At 51.6% G+C, this 22,402-nt stretch overlaps 1 long non-coding RNA gene across 1 annotated transcript in view; it reads right to left on the reverse strand.

Moving 5' to 3' along the window:
• LOC147737680 (uncharacterized) overlaps positions 1-22,402 on the reverse strand; it is an 88,279-nt gene that overhangs the window by 49,330 nt on the left and 16,547 nt on the right. Inside the window, exon 2 of the long non-coding RNA XR_015300630.1 lies at positions 12,690-12,868. This is a non-coding gene — a long non-coding RNA (uncharacterized LOC147737680). The remainder of the gene's footprint in view (positions 1-12,689; positions 12,869-22,402) is intronic.

The raw sequence follows: 22,402 nt of genomic DNA on the forward strand, positions 1-22,402 counted from the left end.
GCACGTTGCCATTTCTGAGCACTGTAATGAGCCGCCGGAAGTGTTACTTTAGTTTATGACTTGTAGGTCAGTGGGATGTCGGTGCAAGCACTGACTCACTGGGCTATATCGCGAGTGATGACGTGTTATTGGTTTTATATATTGTCCATAAATAGGGGAGGGGCGCGCCTGTCCAAAGTCGGGCTCGGGAGAGGTCTGGGGGGGTCTGACTGGAAGTCTTGAGCTGCGGGGCCTGATGGAGGCTCGTGTCGAAACCCGCAGCCCCTCCCCCCGTCGTCTAACCTACTTTCCCTTGGATAACGCTGTTAATCTAGGGGGGGGGCGCACCAGCTGTGCCCTGCCGCCCAAGCCAGCAGGTGCCGTCGCTTCCTGCGCTGCAGCACCGCACTGCCCCCCCCTCCCGGAGCAAGGCTTTCCGTACCCATTATGTCTTACCACCTTCCTGTGGTGGCGCGCCCTCGTACTTTTGGCTCTCAGTTCTTGAGTGAGATATAAAAGTGCTGGTACCCGCTGTCTCAGAGTGCCGAGAAGTGCGGGTATCTCCCATCCATGGCACTGTTCCAGCCCTCTGCTGGGCTCACTGTCCTCCCCAGAGGTGGTCTCACCCCTCGGTTGGCACTGTGGCACTGCCTCTGTGGTTGACAGTCCTCTACTGGGCACACTGCCAGCCACAGAGCTGGTCTCACCCCTCGGTTGGCACTGTGGGCACTGCCTCTGTGGTTGACAGGCCTCTGCTGGGTGCACTGTCCTCCCCAGAGCTGGTCTCACCCCTCGGTTGGCACTGTGGGCACTGCCTCTGTTGCTGACAGCCCTCTGCCGGGCGCACTGTCCTCCCCAGAGGTGGTATCACCCCTCGGTTGGCACGGTGGGCACTGCCTCTGTGGTTGACAGGCCTCTGCTGGGTGCACTGTCCTCCCCAGAGGTGGTCTCGCCCCTCGGTTGGCACTGTGGGCACTGCCTCTGTGGTTGGCAGCCCTCTGCTAGGCGCACAGTCCTCCCCAGAGCTGGTCTCGCCCCTCAGTTGGCACTGTGGGCACTGCCTCTGTGGTTGGCAGCCCTCTGCTGGGTGCACTGTCCTCCGCAGAGCTGGTCTCACCCCTCGGTTGGCACTGTGGGCACTACCTCTGTGGTTGGCAGTCCTCTGCTGGGCGCACTGTCCTCTCCAGAGCTGGTCTCACCCCGCGGTTGGCACTGTGGGCACTGCCTCTGTGGTTGGCAGCCCTCTGCTGGGCGCACTGTCCTCGCCAGAGTTGGTCTCACCCCTTGGTTGGCACTGTGGGCACTGCCTCTGTGGTTGGCAGCCCTCTGCTGGGCGCACTGACCTCCCCATAGCTGGTCTCACTCCTCGGTTGGCACTGTGGGCACAGCCCCTGTGGTTGGCAGCCCTCTGCTGGGCGCACATTCCTCCACAGAGCTGGTCCCACCCCTTGTGGGCACTTCCTCTGTGGTTAGCAGCCCTCTGCTGGGCGCACTGTCCTCCGCAGAGCTGGTCTCACCCCTTGGTTGGCACTGTGGGCACTGCCTCTGTGGTTGGCAGCCCTTTGCTGGGCGCACTGACCTCCCCATAGCTGGGCTCACCCCTTGGTTGGCACTGTGGGCACTGCCTCTGTGGTTGGCAGCCCTCTGCTGGGCGCACTGTCCTCCCCAGAGCTGGTCTCACCCCTTGGTTGGCACTGTGGGCACTGCCTCTGTGGTTGGCAGCCCTCTGCTGGGCGCACTGACCTCCCCATAGCTGGTCTCACCCCTTGGTTGGCACTGTGGGCACTGCCTCTGTGGTTGGCAGCCCTCTGCTGGGCGCACTGACCTCCCCATAGCTGGTCTCACCCCTTGGTTGACACTGTGGGCACTGCCTCTGTGGTTGACAGGCCTCTGCTGGGCGCACTGTCCTCTCCAGAGCTCGTCGCACCCCTTGGTTGGTACTGTGGGCACTGCCTTTATGGTTGGCAGCCCTCTGCTGTGCGCACTGTCCTCCCCAAAGCTGGTCTCACCCCTTGGTTGGCACTGTGGACACTGCCTCTGCGGTTGGCAGCCCTCTGCTGGGCGCACTGTCCTCCCGAGAGGTGGTCTCACCCCTTGGTTGGCACTGTGGGCATTGCCTCTGTGGTTGGCAGCCCTCTGCTGGGCGCACAGTCCTCCCCAGAGGTGGTCTCACCCCTTGGTTGGCACTGTGGGCATTGCCTCTGTGGTTGGCAGCCCTCTGCTGGGCGCACAGTCCTCCCCATAGCTGGTCTCACTCCTTGGTTGGCACTGTGTGCTGTGGCTGGCTGGCTGGCCTCTGATTTGAAAACACAGACATTTTCTGCCTGTTTTGAAGAAACTATCTCAATCCTCTCCGGCGCCAGGGATCCAACTCCCCTTTCTCTCTCTCCAGGGGCGTCAGAGCTGATAACGCCCCCCCCCAGATTACCACGCCCTCCCCAAACTTGGCCGGTGCTGACTTGCACCCCCTTCTCTGTCTCCTTCTCCGTCTCCCTCCAGTTTCCTCTTCGCAAATACCTCCAAATCTCTCACTTACCGCGCCCCATCCCCCCTCCTCACTCTATCCCGCAAGTGGGCAGTGAAATCCCTCTAGCTGGACCCCCTAGTTGCCAAACCTTACTTGATGGCCCTAGATCTGTGAATTGCAGTTGCTCCCCCCCCTTAGTAACTACTTTAGCTGTGACTTCCCCGGTTGGCAGTGTCCCCCCCCTCACACATCCCCGCCGCCCCCTTTGCCACTGAATTTAGCCCATCCGATCACTTAGTCCGCAGTGCCAACTCCGACTCCATTATTTGTCATTAAAGCCTTAATCTGCCCCCTCTGCCCATGGCCCGCCCCCTCTGTCCACGCCCTCTCTGCCCATGACCCCGCCCCCTCGGCCCACAGCCCCTGCCCCTTCCTTGGGGGCTCTCTGTCTGGATAGAGTGCTCTGTGGCGCAGCAGCAGGCCCCCCCCACCCCCCAGTACAACTAGTGCCGGGAGTGGGAGGGGCCTGGGGTAGAGTCACATCTGGACTGCAGGGCCCTGGAGATGCGGGGACAGTAAGTGGGGGCGGGTCTCGGTGGGAGGCGGCCCCCCTCCCCTCACCGAAGCCTCACTGGCTGCAGCGTCCAGGGTGGGGCCCCCAGGCACCTCCCGTGAGTACTCTATGGAGGATTGTCTAGCGCCTAGAAGTGTGGAGAGGGGTGGGCTGTGGGGTCAGTGTCTCTGTGCACCATTTGCACTGGTGTGTCTTAGAACGATTGTTTCTGATGTGCTTGTGAGTGGAACAAACTGGTGCATTCAAGGCTGTCTGACGGCAGCAGCTTCTGAAAACTCGACTACTGTATGAGAATGTGTCTGTGTGTCTGTGACCGCTTGTCTGTGTCTGTGACAGCTTATCTTTGTGTCTGGGACAGCTGATCTGTGTCTGTGACAGGCGACAGCTTATCTTTGTGTCTGGGACAGCTTGTCTGTGTGTCTGCGACAGCTTGTCTGTGTGTCTGCCTTGTCTGTGTGTCTGCGACAGCTTGTCTGTGTGTCTGCAACAGCTTGTCTGTGTGTCTGCAACAGCTTGTCTGTGTGTCTGGGACAGCTTGTCTATGCGACAGCTTGTCTGTGTGTCTGTGACAGCTTGTCTGTGTGTCTGCGACAGCTTGTCTGTGTGTCTGCGACAGCTTGTCTGTGTGTCTGCGACAGCTTGTCTGTGTGTCTGCGACAGTTTGTCTGTGTGTCTGCCACAGCTTGTCTGTGTGTCTGCGAAAGCTGATCTGTGTGTCTGCGACAGCTGACCTGTGTGTTTGTTACAGCTTACTTGTGTGTCTTTGTAATAAAGTTATCTGTATTACATATTTATGGAATCGAGTCAAGTTTTGTGTGCATTTAAAAGGCAGGTGTCTGCAGTCACTATCAGTGCATCTTGACGTTATCTGTCACATACATACATCTGCTTGCACTACAGTTGCGCGCCTGCAGTGTCTCATGTACCTGTAACATGCATGCATTACAGACAAGCAGTTGTGTTTGTAACGTAGTTATGAGTCTTTTGTTAGTTCTGCTTCTGTGTCCAGCTCTGAGTGTGTGTGTGTCCAGCTCGGAGTGTGCGTGTGTGCCCAGCTCTGAGTGTGCGTGTGTGCCCAGCTGTGAGTGTCCGTGTGTGCCCAGCTGTGGGTGTGCGTGTGTGCCCAGCTCTGAGTGTGCGTGTGTGCCCAGCTCTGAGTGTGCGTGTGTGCCCAGCTCTGAGTGTGCGTGTGTGCCCAGCTCTGAGTGTGCACGTGTGCCCAGCAATGAGTGTGCGTGTGTGCCCAGCTCTGAGTGTGTGTGTGTGTCCAGCTCTGAGTATGCCCAGGTCTGAGTGCGTGTGTGCCCAGCTCTGAGTGTGCGTGTGTGCCCAGCTCTGAGTGTGCGTGTGTGCCCAGCTCTGAGTGTGCACGTGTGCCCAGCAATGAGTGTGCGTGTGTGCCCAGCTCGAAGTGTGTGTGTGTGCCCAGCTCTGAGTGTGCGTGTGTGTCCAGCTCTGAGTGTGCGTGTGTGTCCAGCTCTGAGTGTGCGTGTGTGCCCAGCTCTGAGTGTGCGTGTGTGTCCAGCTCTGAGTGTGTGTGTGTCCAGCTCTGAGTGTGTGTGTGTGTGTGTGCCCAGGTCTGAGTGTGCGTGTGTGCCCAGCTCTGAGTGTGCGTGTGTGCCCAGCTCTGAGTGTGCATGTGTGTCCAGCTCTGAGTGTGTGTGTGTCCAGCTCGGAGTGTGCGTGTGTGCCCAGCTCTGAGTGTGCATGTGTGCCCAGCTGTGAGTGTCCGTGTGTGCCCAGCTGTGAGTGTGCGTGTGTGCCCAGCTCTGAGTGTGCGTGTGTGCCCAGCTCTGAGTGTGCGTGTGTGCCCAGCTCTGAGTGTGCGTGTGTGCCCAGCTCTGAGTGTGCACGTGTGCCCAGCAATGAGTGTGCGTGTGTGCCCAGCTCTGAGTGTGTGTGTGTGTCCAGCTCTGAGTGTGCCCAGGTCTGAGTGCGTGTGTGCCCAGCTCTGAGTGTGCGTGTGTGCCCAGCTCTGAGTGTGCGTGTGTGCCCAGCTCTGAGTGTGCACGTGTGCCCAGCAATGAGTGTGCGTGTGTGCCCAGCTCGAAGTGTGTGTGTGTGCCCAGCTCTGAGTGTGCGTGTGTGTCCAGCTCTGAGTGTGCGTGTGTGTCCAGCTCTGAGTGTGCGTGTGTGCCCAGCTCTGAGTGTGCGTGTGTGTCCAGCTCTGAGTGTGTGTGTGTCCAGCTCTGAGTGTGTGTGTGTGTGCCCAGCTCTGAGTGTGCGTGTGTGCCCAGCTCTGAGTGTGCGTGTATGCCCAGCTCTGAGTGTGCGTGGGTGTCCAGCTCTGAGTGTGTGTGTGTCCAGCTCTGAGTGTGTGTGTGTGTCCAGCTCTGAGTGTGTGTGTGTGCCCAGCTCTGAGTGTGCGTGTGTGCCCAGCTCTGAGTGTGCGTGTGTGTCCAGCTCTGAGTGTGCGTGTGTGTCCAGCTCTGAGTGTGCGTGTGTGTCCAGCTCTGAGTGTGCGTGTGTGCCCAGCTCTGAGTGTGCGTGTGTGTCCAGCTCTGAGTGTGTGTGTGTCCAGCTCTGAGTGTGTGTGCATGTGTGCCCAGCTCTGAGTGTGCGTGTGTGCCCAGCTCTGAGTGTGCATGTGTGTCCAGCTCTGAGTGTGTGTGTGTCCAGCTCTGAGTGTGTGTGTGTGTCCAGCTCTGAGTGTGTGTGTGTGTGTGCCCAGCTCTGAGTGTGCGTGTGGGCCCAGCTCTGAGTGTGTGTGTGTGCCCAGCTCTGAGTGTGCACGTGTGCCCAGCAATGAGTGTGCGTGTGTGCCCAGCTCTGAGTGTGTGTGTGTGCGCCCAGCTCTGAGTGTGCGTGTGTGTCCAGCGCTGAGTGTGCATGTGTGTCCAGCTCTGAGTGTGCGTGTGTGCCCAGCTCTGAGTGTGCGTGTGTGTCCAGCTCTGAGTGTGTGTGTCCAGCTCTGAGTGTGTGTGTGTCCAGCTCTGAGTGTGCGTGTGTGCCCAGCTCTGAGTGTGCGTGTGTGCCCAGCTCTGAGTGTGCACGTGTGCCCAGCAATGAGTGTGCGTGTGTGCCCAGCTCTGAGTGTGTGTGTGTGCGCCCAGCTCTGAGTGTGCGTGTGTGTCCAGCGCTGAGTGTGCATGTGTGTCCAGCTCTGAGTGTGCGTGTGTGCCCAGCTCTGAGTGTGCGTGTGTGTCCAGCTCTGAGTGTGTGTGTGTCCAGCTCTGAGTGTGTGTGTGTGTGTGCCCAGCTCTGAGTGTCCGTGTGTGCCCAGCTCTGAGTGTGTGTGTGCCCAGCTCTGGGTGTGTGTGTGTGTCCAGCTCGGAGTGTGTGTGCGTGTGCCCAGCTCTGAGTGTGTATGTTTGTCCAGCTCTGAGTGTGCCCAGCTCTGAGTGTGTGTGTGTCCAGCTCTGAGTGTGTGTGTGCCCAGCTCTGAGTGTGTGTGTGTGTCCAGCTCTGAGTGTGTGTGTGTGTCCAGCTCGGAGTGTGTGTGCGTGTGCCCAGCTCTGAGTGTGTGTGTGTGTGTCCAGCTCTGAGTGTGCCCAGCTCTGAGTGAGTGTGTGTCCAGCTCTGAGTGTGTGTGTGCCCAGCTCTGAGTGTGTGTGTGTGTGTCCAGCTCTGAGTGTGCCCAGCTCTGAGTGTGTGTGTGTCCAGCTCTGAGTGTGTGTTTGTGTCCAGCTCGGAGTGTGTGTGCGTGTGCCCAGCTCTGAGTGTGCCCAGCTCTGAGTGTGTGTGTGTCCAGCTCTGAGTGTGTGTGAGTGTGTGTGTGTCCAGCTCTGAGTGTGTGTTAGAAGGGGTGGTCCCCGGGGGCCAGGATTTGCGCTCCCGTCAACGCCGAGTTCCACCTCTCTCTCCAGAACGGACACTTAGTGGAGTGGTGTGGCTCACTGGTTAGAGGCGGCAGACCTGGAAGCAGAGAACGGCCCGGTACCAGGGTTCAATTCCCGACGCGGCAGGGTTGTGGACCAGGGTCAACGGACTTGATAATTCTCGCCTCAGTGCCTACTCTAACCAGGGATCACACTCGGCAACTCTGGGCATTAAGCTTGCCTCATCTCTACAACGGCCCCCCACAGACGCCGGGGATGCCTGGTTTCACCCTGGAGATACCCAGAAGGGACCATCTCACAGGGAAAGCCAGGACGGGTTCCCCAGCGGTCTTCAGCGCCAGGACACCCCGAGATGGGGTAACAGTGCGCTTTACAAGTATCATCATTACATTACATTACACCACACTGAGAGTTCAGTACACAAGTTCTTTATCAGCAGTAAATTCAAGTAAAAGGCACACGTATTTACAGGCAATCGAGGGATCGCAAAGTTCTCTGAGGCAAGGAAGAGGGAAGCGGGACAGTCTCGGTATCAGGCCAGTACACAACATACCATATGCACAGCTCTCAATCTTCGAGCCGTGGGGTACGGAGATGGGGATCGTACTGCTGTTCCGCTCACTTCTTCTCATACCAGGTCGTGTCGGTAGCGTTGCTGGTCCAGCCGGACCAGGTTCCTCCTCGAGCCACGACGACGTCAGCAGGGCTCGATCCGTAGTGTTGAACAGGTCTTGCAGAGCACCTCAGCAGGGCTCAGGGTGTTACGAATGTCCTTAAGTCTTAAGGGCGAGCCGCGACGGGGTCAGCAGGGCTCCCAGGTTCTAGTTCCTTCCTTCCATAGTAGAGCCGCAACAGCGTCAGCAAGTCTCGATAGTTCCAGAGTTCAGTCTGCTCCTCAAGGTATGCTGCGATCAGATCAGCAGGGCTCTCTTGTCCAGGATACAACTGCCCGCTAGTTCTCGGACGGGGCTTGGAATAGGGCAGTAGCCCTTTGATATCCGGACTCTCGCAGGCGGAGATCTCAGGCCTCGGGGCTGGTCTTTGGAGGGTTCATCGGTTGGCTCTTTGATCCTTTGGAAGATGCGTCTCGGGATTGCCAGACGCTCAGCATGGTCTGGAGCCAGCTCTTGGGGAGGCCAGAGTTGCCATCGAAACCAGCCCACAGGGGAGGCCAGAGGTGTGAGAGAAACTAGTCTCCCAGGGGAGGCCGGAGGTGCAATCGAAACTCCTTGGGCTTATCTCATTCAGGAGGCCCTCTACCCCCCAGCCGGGCATGGCGCGTCTGAAGTCTAAGTTCCGCTGGGGCTGGAGTCATGCCTCTTGGGACGGTTAATGGCGGCCGAGTGTCCTGGGGGGAATGCAGGTTCAGGGCGCCCGGGACCGGGAAGGAGGAATGGCGGAATGCGGGGATGGTCGTCTGTCAGTAGGGGCGTGTGGGTAGCAGGGCGGACATGGAACTGGACGACCAGGGGTGCTTCGGGGTGCAGGACGGGGCTAACGGGGTGCTGGGGAACGGGTGGAGCCACGCCACGAGGCCGGGTCCAACACGCGTCCCCCCCAGATGAAAGGCAGAGAGAACTACCCATCCCCTTGGGGGTTCTCTTCAATGAGGCGGAAGAATCGGGACAGGCCGTCCGCGTTGGAGTGGTCAGCACCAGGCCGGTGTTCAACAGTGAAGTCCATCCCCTAGAGGGAGATGGACCATCTCAACAGTTTGGGGTTTTCCCCTCTCATTTGCATTAGCCATCGGAGGGGTTTATGGTCGGTTTGGACCCGGAAGTGAGTACCGAACAGGTAGGGCCTCAGCTTCTTCAGGGCCCAAACCACAGCAAAGGCTTCCCGCTCGATGGTGGTCCACCTTTGTTCTCGAGGGAGTAACCTCCGGCTAATGAAGGCTATGGGCTGGTCCAGGCCTTTGTCGTTTACCTAAGATAGGACGGCTCCGATGCCAGTATGGGGCGGTGCACATGGCGTCTTTCAAGGTGTCAAACGCCTCTTGGCAGGCGGGAGTCCAGCTAACTTTCTGTGGCTGCTTTTTGGAGGTCAATTCTGTGAGGGGGGCTACGATGCTGCCATACCCCTTTATAAATATTCGGTAGTACCCCGTGAGCCCCAGGAAAGCCTGCACTTCCGTCTGGGTCGTGGGGGCCTCCCAGGCAACAATCACATCGATCTTGGGTTGGAGGAGGCCACTAGGCCGCTTCCGACCTGGTGCCCCAGATAGACCATGGACCCCTGTCCGATCTGACACTTATTGGCCTTGATGGTGAGGCCCGCACGACGCAGGGCCATCAGCACCTCCCAGAGGTGCTGGAGGTGTTCGGACCAGTGGGCGCTGAACACCGCGATATCGTCCAGATATGCGGTGCTGAAGTCCTCCAACCCAGCCAGCACCTGGTTAACCAGCCTCGGGAAGAAGGCGGGGGCATTTTTCATTCCGAAAGGCATCACCCGGAAGAGGTAGTGACCATCCGGGGTAGAGAACGCGGATCTCTCCAGGGCCCCCTCTGTGAGTGCGATCTGCCAGTACCCGTTAGTCAAGTCAAAGGTGCTGAGATAGCGAGCCGACCCCAGGCGGTCAATGAGCTTGTCTGCTCGGGGAATGGGGTGAGCGTCGGCCCTGGTGACTGCGTTGAGCCCGCGGTAGTCCACGCAGAACCTTAGCTCGGGAGCCTCGCCAGGGGCGGCCGCCTTCGGAACCAGGACCACGGAGCTGGCCCATGGACTGTCAGAGGCCTCGACCACTCCCAGGGCTAGCATTTTGGAAACTTCGGCCTGGATGCAGGCTCGGACTCTGTCAGGAACGCGGTAGGCTCTGTGCCGTACCGGAGGGCTGTCCCCGGTGTCCACATCGTGGACACACCAGCTGGTGACGTCGGGGACGAGGGAGAAAAGGTTGCAGTACTGCCCCTAGCAACTGGCGACAACCCTCGCGTTGCTTGGGGGTGAGGGAGGAGGAGAGCCATACTCAGCCTACAGAGCCGTCTTTCTCTTGTGCACCCAGGAGATCGGGGAGAGGCTCCGTGTCTTCTTCTGCTTTTATGTTATTCCTTTCTCAGATAGGTAGTCTGAATGTGGTGTTTTGTTGTTAGGCATTCTGGGAAGGGACTGTGATGAGTAATTACTTTATAGCTAACTAGCTGAAACACCAGAAAAGCAGGAAAATATCAGTCATTACATCAGTCCACACGAAAAGACAACCCTCCTCCACCTGTTGTAGTTGCAGACAATATTGCATATGAAGAAAATCGCATTATAGATGCAAAACGTATACATGGTTGATTACAGTATTTAATTGACTGGAAGGGTTATGATGCGTCAGAAAGATCCTGGAAACAGAAACACATGTACATACTCCAAGATTGGTCAGATCTTTCCATGCCTTGCATCCGGAAAAACCCTGTCACATACGAAGCCCTTTGGGGGGGCAGGAGGCATTTCCTGCATGTGTAAACGGTCTTGGCATGTACACGTGAATTACTTGGGAAAGATCTTGAGCCCAAATCACCTTCACATGCACACGTGAGAAAACCTGAGACCCAAAGCTATTTAAACCCCACCCACTTGGTTCCCGATGCTTCGCTTCGTGCCTAAACACTCACCTTATTAAGCAAGTACTGTGCACACGTCAAATGTACAAAAAACACACTGGTTGGTGTTAAGTAGTAAGTGACAACAAACAAAGGAGACACCAGGGTTCTTTAGAAGATAATATAGTTTAGTTCATATAATTCATCTTGTTTAGTTTTTCAAAATAGAACATCAGCCGACACGTGTTTCGTCAACAGGATGACCTGTGACTCATCAGGGCTGTGAAGGATATACAACAATAGGAAAATAATTACAAATCAATATACAAGTTTTTGGTATGTAGAGGCGCTACAACAACCAAGCAGCACTGTGAACGAAAAAGAAAGGGGGAAAAAAAAATGAAGTAAAGTGGCCCATGTGTGATAATCTGGACCTCCGCATGAAAGTGTCTACATATGTGAGAATGTGCACCAAAGTACAGACATTACTGTGGGAAAAGGTGCGGGATAACACAAAGGGATGTGCAAAATAACGAGGGGGAATACGTGTGACCTCCACATTAAAACTATGTGGATCGCCTGTGACGTTGTGAATGAAGAGCATCCAGTCCATGGTGAGAGTGGTGTAGTGAAGGACTGTTCAGGGTAAAAGGATCCGACCCTATTTTACGGAGTACTTGGAGAGAAATAAATATTGCCTACATGTTTGTGTAACGTCCCGAGTGACCCAAGGGCTTCAAGTGACCGTTAAACAGGTGATAATTATAAAGAACCAGGTAGGTTTATACGTTTGTGCGATGCAATGATTTAGGAAGTCTAAGTCATAACGTGGGCTAGCGGGCGTGTGACCTTGCTGGTGGTGGCGTGACATAACTTAGTACATCTGACAATAAAAAACGGCACACGAACGTCTATGTCGAACAAGTCAACATCGCACAATTTAGGACATTATCCCCGAAAGGTTGTTAGAAGGCAATGATGGTACACAGTGATCATATTACAATTATTACCATTTATACGATGACACGCGAAATCTGCAACGTGCACCGAACAGTGTGAATGAAAAGTCATCATCAACAATCTACAAGGGCGGAAAAGGAGGCACTTAAGGTAGAACTCCGTCACGGTACAGTGCATGCACGGTTAAATACACTTCACATCAAAACAAACGGCAACTGTCAAGTTCAATGCGTATAAGTAAAAAGGTAGCTAATGCCAAGAAACAATGTGCTCAGTACAAAAAGCCGGATGCGGCTCTACAGATTCTATAATGCGATCCCCGAGAGTAGCTGTAAATAAGTAAGGGGTGGAAAAAGAAAAGGAAATGACTCGTGTGCCCATACCTGTAGCGATGTGTATGGCTTTGAGCTGTAGGGATTAAAGAAAGAGGGAAGAGTCGAGTAAGAAATCAGGCCGATGTAAACGCAGAAGGCGTGGCCGGTTAACTACACATAGCAACAAATCTCACCGGTAATATGTAAACTTAGCGCGTGGTAGGGGTTCAAGAGAAGGTGAGGCAAGGGTAAATAAAAAGAAGGCAAAATGGTGCGCTGGTGGCAAGGTCGGTTGAATATAACTAACACCAAGTCTCACCAGTAAAGTAGAAACTTGGCGCGAGGTCCCTGGTATTTTGTCGGGGACTATGAGCAGTCAAAATAGGAGTAGGTCCGTCAACGCCGTCGGGTCTGACAGGCACACGATCTCCTGTAGGTATTAAGAAAACAAAGGGGGCCATGAGTAAGACTCCAGTTGCTACTGTCACCAGTAATTGTACTCTGTTACATAGCCTCGGAATCCAAACGGGGAAATGCACTCTTACCTGACGTGTATGTCAGTACGCGGGAAAGTTCTCCGGCGTTGGTCGAGATCACCGATGAGACCGAGGGACTCGGCTTAAATGTGAAATTATGGTCGTGCACATGCGCACTGGAGCGTAGTTCCGGAAATGGGAGACTCCCTGGAGCTACTAGAGCGTGTCTAACCAATTTGAAACGGAAGTATGAAAAAATTTGTTGACACAAGTCTTCCTTCCCAACATCAAAGGATACGTAATGGAGCAATAAATATATAATCTGTCAGCGTGTACACCGGGGATCGCATTAGAACAATGGTTGTGAATACTGTTTTTTTTACAATGTAGAATGTAAATTACCACCAAACTGTCAGTAATAAATGCTTTTAGTGCGGTGAACATTATAGAAAATAGTTATAAAAGATTACTTTGCCCGAAAATGCATTAAGTGGCAAGCAAATGAAACCTGGCAGAAATTCATCATAATTTAAATATCAATATGCAAAGCTGGTCAAAGTCGACGGTATATTAAGTCAAGTACATACTCATTTGAAAGAAAAACACTCACCTGACTCCGGACCTTGGTGGCAGATCATCCGAAGCTCTTTAGCGCTCCACCCTGCTTCCTTCCCTGTCTTTACTCAGTGTCTTCGGCTGTGTTCTTGCTGCCCGGAGCACATTTCAGCCGTTCCTTCCTGTTTCTGAATTTCCGGCTCCAAATCCTCTCCCGGGACTGTTTCTGATTTCCTGCAAAAGAGAAAAGAAAAGAGAATCAACAAAGGGTTGCCAAGCAACACCTCGCTCTGAATGGTAAAGCGTTATCATGCTTGAACACATACCAGTAAGAATTTAAACTTTATGAAAACTGTGGCAGAACTCTTGACCTAATATAAATCAAGAGAACGTTTTGAAACTCTTCCTGAAACAATCCAAGGACTTTAAGGACATTGAGTAAGTGAAGAATGTTAAAGTAAAACGGACTTTTGTGTAAATACCTTGAGTCTGATTAGAAGACTGAAAGGGAACAGAGAGCTTGATTGTTTTTATTATTTATATATATTTAAGGTGAAATTACGGAGCAAATATTGTAAAGGAAATCAGTAACTCTTGTGATAATTTGAGCAATCACAGATTATTAGTGCACATGTAGTGTTTTTTTTGTTTATTCTTTCTTTTAGTTTCAAGAATCCTTTTGAGAAAAGGTCAAGGGTAATTCAGGTATACCCAATTAAGAGTTCCAAAGCAGTTGTTTGACCTAAAGAAGTGATTTAGGGTGTTCAGATGAATCTGGTATATTTATCAGATTATACACGAGCTGAAAACTGAAGCCCAGTAACACTTTGCCTTTCTCGAGAGACATTCTACACGACTGAATTGTCAAGTCGGTCTACAAGAATCCAGTGTGTCTTCTCTTTTCTCTCATACCTATTCCCCCCTCCCCCGGGGTTCGATCAGGACGGCAAGTGAATCCTATCCTTGCCTCTCTGGTGGAGTTCAGAGGGAGTTGGGTAATAGCAGCATCAAGGAAGGAACACACCGGAGTACAGGTGGGTGAATTCGTGACACCCTGGGCCCCGGGACCACCACCTCCAAGGGGCTTTGTACTCATTGGGAGGGGGGGGGCGCGCAGCCCTCATTCTAGAGCCCTTGATGGCCTGGGGACTATCACCCCCTAGAGCCAGCTGCAATGTCTCCCGCCATGCCATAGCAAACTCTGCTTTGCCTCTTGGAAGCGAGAGCAGGAAACCTGCTCTCGCTTCCAAGAAGCAAAGCAGAATTGCTTTTGGGCAAGGGGAGCTGCATGTTAGCAGCTCCCCTTGCCCAAAAGCAATTATGGCTCCCGCAGGAGACGAGGAACCGGCAGGGACCGTGGGGGCATTGAGGCTCCCCCCAAATTGAAGGTCGGCCCCCGGGGATGGGGTCCCTGGAGGCACAAATGGCACGGGAGGAGGGCCACAAAGCCCCCTCCCCTTTAGTTTATTGTTTTTTTTTTTAATGGAAGGGCAGCCCTGGGGGATGTGGTCCCCGGGGGGCTAGAGGTGGCCCAGGGGAGTGAGGCCACGCTTCCCCCCTACCGGCAAAATGTTTTACCACAAGGCCAAGTCCTGGGGGATCGGGTCCCCGGGGTCAGAAGTGACCCAGGGGCATGGGGATCCCCTCCCTGCAAATAAATAAATAAAACAAGGCTGGGCCCCGGGGGATGGGGTCGCTGGGGCCAATAGTGGCCCAAGGAAGCGGGGCCGCACGGCCCCCTCTCTGTTTTTTTAAATGCTCAGGCCCTGGGATATGGGATCCCTAGGGCTCAAAAAATGTTAAGAGAAGGCGGGCCACACAGCCCCCTCCTAAAAAACGAAAAAGAAAACTGAAGCTGGATCTCACCGTAGGCCCGCCCCCTCCCTGTACCACTTGAAAACACGCCTTCTGGCACGTTTTGGGTTGGGGGATGAAGTCCCCGCGCATCTTATGGGTCTTTAGGGGCCAACTAGCCCACCAGGTACCTCCAGCAAGCACCACACAGTGGGATTGCTGAGGGGTGGTCCGAGGTCACGCCCTTTTTTACACCACTTTGCAAACGCCCCTTGTGGCGCATTGCTGATGGGGCAATGAGGTCCTGTTGTGCCCTCAGGACTAAAGTGAACTTCATCCCCTGAGCAGCAGTGCGCCAGGAGTCGCGTTTGCAGAATGGTGTAAAAAGGTGGCGTGGCCTTTGAACACTCTCAGCAATCCAGCTGTATGGGGCTTACTGGAGGTAACAGGAGGGCTAGTTGGCCCTGAGGGACAGGGCGCTGTCGCAATTAAAACTCACATGTGATTATTTTTTTTTTGCAGAGTTTTATATAGCGCGAACTAGACCCAAACTGAATCGGGTATCAGAGCGCTTTACATAGCACCAGTTACGTTACAGGAGGACAGACACACATTCATTATAGGCACGGGGAAATTAAGTGATTTGCCCAGAATCACAGGAGATTTTGGCGTTGTTACCGAGACTCGAACCCAGATCCCCAGGTGGCAGTAGTCTGCATTTTCTGAGACTCTGGCTTTACTGCCTCACTGATGAGTGATCCTATCCACTTACAGGTACTCACTGACACCCAAGGTGCTCCTCAGCCCTTACCTATACGCTCAAAGATATCAATTTATAATAGGATCTTTCAGTTAAGCCTTAGGCTAGTTAGTAAATTCTCTCTCTCTCAATCTATGCAGCCTCCATTTGTAACTGCTTCGGCTGCCTACTCTTTGGAGTGCAGCACGTTGGCAATCAAAGTCTTGTATAGATCATGATTACTGGACTATTTATACTTCACAGATGTGCCTGCGATTACTCTGTGGCATACTTTTTCCCTAAAACAGCAGTGTACAGACAGTATTTCCTTGTGAGGACTAGTTGGCACTGAAAGTCGATGTACCATTCTATTGTGAGTTAACTTCAAAACTGTTTATCCTGAATGTTTTTAATGGATCAATATTGCTGATTTTTCTTTATTACCACAACCTACAGGTAGTGTAATTGTTTTGATTTTAATTAGTAAATCCCCGTGCAAAAGACATTGCTACCTGCGCCTGGTTATAGTATTTATGAAAAGTACGTCAATTTATGAGATAAAAACCTTTAACATCACAAATTCCTTCTCTGCAGCCTTTCTTCTCAGTCCACTTTACTTTCTCTCCTTACATGTCTCTCACGAATGTGGTGCCTCTTCTATCCTTTTCAGCCTCTCATTCCCTCACTCAAGTGGACCTTCATGCTCTTACTTTATCTCTTACTTTCTCTTTCTAGCTTCTCACTTTCTTTTTTCCGTATTATCTCAGTTTTCTTTTAACTCTCTTCCTCTTTTTCAACAGCCTTTTTTTCTTTCAATCTTGTTTTTTTCTCACTTTTTTTCTTGCTTTTACTTTTTATGTCTCACTGTCTGTTGTATTTTCGCTCTCTTGATCTTGTTCTCTTCTGCTAGCTCTTCTGCTCTTTTTATCCCTCTGTTCTTCTCTCATCCTCATCTTTGTCTCCTTTTATCTCTCTCTTTATTTTTGCCTTATTTGCTCTTCTTCTCATCCATTGTCAGCATCACCCTCTTTCTTTCATCTTTTTCACTCTGTTCTGATACCTTTGGGTTTCCTCTTGCTCTCCATTCTCATCTTTCTCACTCTCCACCCTACTTGCAGAGTGTGCACCTTTAAGCACTCTGAATAAGGGGGACATCATATCTGACAATCTCTGGCTGATATTCATCATCTCACAAATTCTAAATGCTAACCTTTGACTTTTTCACTCCATTCTATAATTCCCTTGATTTTTCAGTCACTTTCATGTTAATTTGGTTCTCTTTTGCTCTGGTTCTTACCCTATTTCATTCTCGCATGCCATTTCTCACTTCGTTTTCACATTCTCTTAGTCTATCTTTCTATCTCTTTTGCTATTTTGGTCACACATAAGACTACCAGATTTTGAAAACAACAAAAAAACTGTATATTTTAAAAACTAAAAGAAGGACAACTATTTTACATCAACTGAGGGGTATGGGAAGACGGTGCTTATCAACATCGAAACGCCAAGGAAATAAATAAAATGCCATTTTAAACACTGTTTCATATCTGCTAATTAAATTGCTTTCTGATAACAGAAACTAGCCAGTCCTCCTTTTGAATACATAAAAATGTGCCTCTTTCAGTTAGCCCCCTATGAAAACAGGGACACAAGACAAATTTCTTGAAATTTGAAACAACCGGGGTTGTCCTGGTAAATCCGGGTCACCTGGTCACCCTAATCACACACGCACTTCATAACCTTTGTTTCTCCTTTGGTGTTTCTCGTTCTGTTTTTCTACAACATTCACTCTTTTTTATATCCCCATTTTCTCTCTTGCTTTGTTTTCTTATATGTATTCTCTGCATATCAGGTTTCAAAGAGGCTCTTCCGGATCGCAGAGTTGAAAGGGTCTTATCTAATGTATGGTTCATATGAAGGCAGATGGAGTCACATGAGGGCACATAAATGTAAACAGCCCAGTGCAGCCAACACTCAGAGCACTGAAAGTTAGGGGTCAAAGTGCAAAATGCTCCTAGGACAGAGAATAAAGGCACATCTAGTATTAGCGCAGCAGGCACAGTGGCACCAGGACTGAAGAAGAGGTAAGAGCTGGGGGCGTGGCCAAGCCAGATACCAAGATGGTCGCTCGGCTTTGAAGCTCCGCCAGCAGTCGTTGCAACAACGTGATGTCCCGCTATCCAGCGAGGCTACCGGGCAGGGAAAAGACGCCATAATGCAGCGGAAGGGATCCTGATTAAAAGTCTCCCTGCGGTGCTGCGAGAAAACCACCGGAACGGCAGAAATCGGCGACTCCAGGCGGACGGACGACTTTCAAGATGGCGGCATCGACGATATGAGGAGACTCCGGGTGAGGCTGCGGAGGGACTGAGCCAGCAGCTGGGGTGCTACGAGTCACCGGGCCACGGGCCGGATCGTTGATCGGCCACAATCTGGGCAAAGCAGCGCTCGGTACTGGCAGGAGGTCCGTTTGACCTACGGCAGTCTGAGCGCGGCACTCTTATGTCTGCGCTGATCGCAGGGGCACACAGGGACGGTGCCTATGATCGCTCTCACGTCGACACCTGGTACAGCATTTCCAAAGCGCCCTTTGGGATCTCCTCCCCGCATATGCACTCGCTCGGCCACGGCCTGCGCTGTTCTCCCTCTCTTCTCCCGCAGGGCTCCATTGTTGTAACGCTTCCTGGAGTGTCTGCGCTGCTCCCGGAGCGAACAACTGAATCCAAACCTCAGCAGTGTCTCCGACCCAGCCACCAATTTATGCTGCAGCAAACATTAACTGCACACTGCACATTGCCTTGTCTTCAAACAACCTGCTTCGTGGAAGTACTGTGCCTTGACCACTGCTGCGCCACAAGCTCCATTATGGGAGACAATAGTAAAATACCCAAAACCTCCCCTGTTGCCAGGAAAACACAAACACGGGTTGGATGCCCATTCCTTGCTGATTAGTTCTGCTTGCCTAATCTCTCTTCGCCAGTTACTTGCACCTGGGCTTAATTAATACTTGGTGGGTGGAACTGAGGTATGGGCAGCAAAGACCCCAAACAGCGCCTTCTCCCCTTCGAAAAGGTCACAGAAGTAGTCCAAGAAGCCCCTGACAACATGGCGGAAGGTGGCCAGAAAGACACAACACCAGAGGGTGATACCAACCAATTAGGTTCCCTGCTACAAGAGATGAGAGCGGGGTTCAGAGCTCTAGATGTGCGCTTTGATGACCTAGATAAGCACACAGCGGATCTGGGATTGACGATCCAAGATCACGACAGAAAACTCGACGTGGTGGAATCGCATACATCAGATCTAGGAGATCGAACGGCGCAATCCTTGAAAAGGCTCGGCCGAATGGAACGTTACCTCAAAGACGTCGCGATCAAGAAAGAGGACTTAGAGGTGCGCAGTCGCCAAAATAACGTGCACATTTTGGGTGTTCCGGAATCAACAGCCACTGGTCGCATGGACACCTTGGTAGAAACAATCCTGATAGACTTGTTTTGTAGAGAAGTCTTTACTATGGGCTTTGTGATAGGACGCGCTCATAGATCACTAGGTCCAAGGCCCAATCCTGGATGCCCGCCCAGACCCATCACTGCCCGTGTCATGAACTTTAGGGATCGAGACACGGCACTGCGCCTGGCACGAGAACGGGGCGAAACGGTATGGCAGGGCTCCAAGCTGTCCCTATACCCAGACTTTACAATCATGGTACAGGAGGCCAGGTGGAAATACACTGGAGTTAAGGCAACACTCAGAAATCTAGGACTGCTCTATCCAGCTCGGTTACGTGTTGAGATCAATGGGAGAGCCTGTGTCTTTGACAATCCTACGGAGGTGCAGGAGTTCTGTCACACTTACAAACTTAACACCAAACGCCCAGCTGAGGACAAAAGACTTCCTCCTCCGCAGAGTGGTTCAGACGCCAGCATGGAACTATTCTCGGGATCTGGGCACGGCTAAACTGTTAATATGGCCTTCCTTTACATGGAGACGTTATTAAGTTGGGATTTCATTCAATCACTTTATAGTATCATTTTTTATTGCCACGTAGCTGTAGGGCCGCTGCCACCACCACTAATGGTGTTCACCTTATAATTGTTGTGTGAATTTAGTAAGTACTATTTATGGTTGTTTTTCAGCGATGCAGAGGAACTATTAGTACTGCACTGTTTTTGGATAGTAATGTTTTTGCCTCTCTGGTAGGGTAGGGAGGCTGGGTGGGGGGGTGAGGCTGGGACATTGTTTACCTACACTGAGATGTTCTTAGGTACACACTTGGATGTAACTGGTAAGTACGCACGGTTGATTTCATTAAGCACTGATTTTTACCACCACCATGGCTCAGGTAGGACGTAATTCTGTACCCTCAGAGGTGGTTTTGGTGACATGGAAAGTCCGCGGCCTGAACAACACTCACAAGAAAAGGCAAATAACACAGTATTTACTACGTCACAGGGTAGATGTAGCTTTCTTACAGGAAACTCATCTGCCTCCTAGTGATCAGGCCCACTTTGCCGCAAATTGGGGAACACATCGATATTTTGCCAACTTCAGCAACTTCGCAAGGGGAACTGTCATTCTTATACATAAATGACTCCCCTTCCATTTGCATTCTGTAATACGTGACAGTGAAGGCAGGTATATCATTGTCCTGGGCACGTTAATGGGTCACAGGGTGGCATTGGTCTGTGTGTATGGCCCCCAATAGCGACTTCCTGGACTTTATTATACCCTACTCTCTAAACTGGCGCAGCTAGGCCCAGTTCCCCTTTTACTGGGGGGTGATTTTAATATAGTCTAGGACCAGTCACTTGACACCACTTCAAGAGCACTAGATCCCAAACCGTGAGCACGAAAGGCATTGAGCTCGCTTTGCGATCAATTCTCCTTAATTGACATAGGTTGTACGCAAAACCCGCATAGCACTGACTATACTCACTACACTGGCAGTCATACCACATGGACGAGGCTCGACTATTGGCTGGCATCCCCAGAACTTATCAGCTGGTGTCATGTGATCCGGACGCTTCCTCGCACATATTCGGATCACTCCCCGGTATTATTAATATTGAAGGTCCCGCGTTTCCCCATCCGCGCATTAGATGATGAAGTTTTTACACAGGAATAACGAGAAGCGATAGAGGACTACTTCGTCATTAACACTGGTTCAGTAGACACTGTGGCAATGTTATGGGAGGGTTTTAAAGCATACATGAGGGGTGTGTGTATATCCAAAAATGCCGGTGTAGTGTGGGATTTGTGCGGTAAGTTAGCCCGCCTGGAAAAGGACCTAGGGCCGTTAGACCTCTGAACAACGCCAGGCGACAGGTCCCAAAATAGACAAGTGAAGTTTGTCCCTGCTCACAGAATTCAAAGATACCGGTAAGAGGGAGATCCTTTTTATGGGGAAATACTACAATGCCAGGAAATACGGCGAAGGCGAGCGGCCGGGACGAGTCCTAGCACAGATGATTAGACGTCCATATTGTAAGGCATACATCCCCGAGTTGAGAACTTCGTCGGGACAGCAGATCACTGACCCACTGGATATCCAGGGGAAATTTATTACCTATTTTAAAACATTTATACACCACTAGATTGGGTCAAGACAGGGCGCAGCAGAAGAGGTATTTGTCCGAGGTCGCTTTAGTTTATCTCGAGAAGTTTATGCAGGACTTTCTCGTTGAGCCTATCTCTGAGGGGAGCATTGATGAGGCATCTCTGCCCTGAAGAGTTCCTCGGTCCCGGGGTTTGACGGTTTCACAGCGGATTTTTATAAGGCCTATAAAGATTTATTGATTCCCCATCTCCTTAAAGTATATGCAGAAGCCCTGGAGAGGCAGATATTACCTCCCACCCTGCTTGAGGCAGTGATCATTCTTCTCCCCAAACCTGGCAAGGACCCCCTGCTATGTCGTTCCTATTGACCATTATCACTCTTAAACCTAGACTACAAGATAATGGCAAAGGCTCTGGCATGTCGCCTGTCTCTCTTAATTGAATCTATCATTTCCCCGGCCCAGTCTTGTTTCATAACCAATCGCTCAACAGCCTTCAATCTACGCACATTATTTAACACTCTGCATAGAATTAACCCGAAAATCCCTGATGCAGCAATCCTATTTGATACAGAAAAGGCATTTGACTCCCTTGAATGGCCTTTTATTTTATCCATCATGGATCGCATGGGGATGCCGTTTGGTTTCATTGTCACGACTGCCCTGCTATACAGTCAACTGCTGGCCCGACTCCAACTAAATGGTACATTGACGGCTCCCTTCTCACTTTCACGCTGCATGAGACAGGGCTGCCCGTTGTTGACTCTGTTGTTCATTTTAGCCATGGACCCACCAATACAGCACTTCCAAGATAAACACCTTCATAGGTGTTTACACTTCACCACCGGCCCATTGTTAGTATCATTGTATGCAGATGACACGATTTTATATGTACGCAACCCCCAGACTAATTTGGATCCCCTTATCCGGGAAATTCTGCGCTTTGACAGACATTCCGGAATGGGAATCAATTGGAACAAATCTGTAATTTTTCCACTCACTGCCAGGACAGACAAGTGGGACTTGGAATTCCCCCTGAAATGGAATACTGACTCGGTTAAAAACCTGGCCATACATATACACTTAGAAACAGAGCAGATCATCCGCCGCAATTACGGACAGCTGTTTCCAAATTAGAGACTCAAACAGAGAAATGGCTAAAGCTCCCACTATCCATGGCTGGATGAGTTTCCCTCATTAAGATGGTCGTGCTTCCTAAATTTTTATATCTATTTCAAAACATCCCGATGCCTCTCATGAATAAATTATTTTCGACCCTTCGATCACACTTAATAAGATTAGTAAGGGGTGGCGGAAACGCCAGGGTAAACTGGCGGGTTTTGACACTCCCCTGCGATAGAGGTGGGTTTGGGGTCCCTGATTTACAACTGTACTATTTAGCTGCACAGTGCAGTTTTGCACAGACATGGTACCACCCTGACGCCAGAATTCCACACCTCTGACCAGAGTCTGACTTAGTCCTCCCAGACATTTTAGCAGCGATATTACCGAAGGGTTTCCCCAAAGATATCCAACGAGCGTCGACCACTAGTTGGGCATATGAGAAATTGCGTTGTATAACACACACACCATTGCTTTATTCTTCTGATCTCCCACTCCCGAACCCTAAATGGATACCTATAACTAGCAAAAAGCTCATACAGAAGACATGCGCTAAAT

Source organism: Lissotriton vulgaris, chromosome 1_1, assembly GCF_964263255.1.
Source record: "Lissotriton vulgaris chromosome 1_1, aLisVul1.2, whole genome shotgun sequence".
In the NCBI taxonomy this organism is placed as follows: Eukaryota; Metazoa; Chordata; class Amphibia; order Caudata; family Salamandridae; genus Lissotriton; species Lissotriton vulgaris.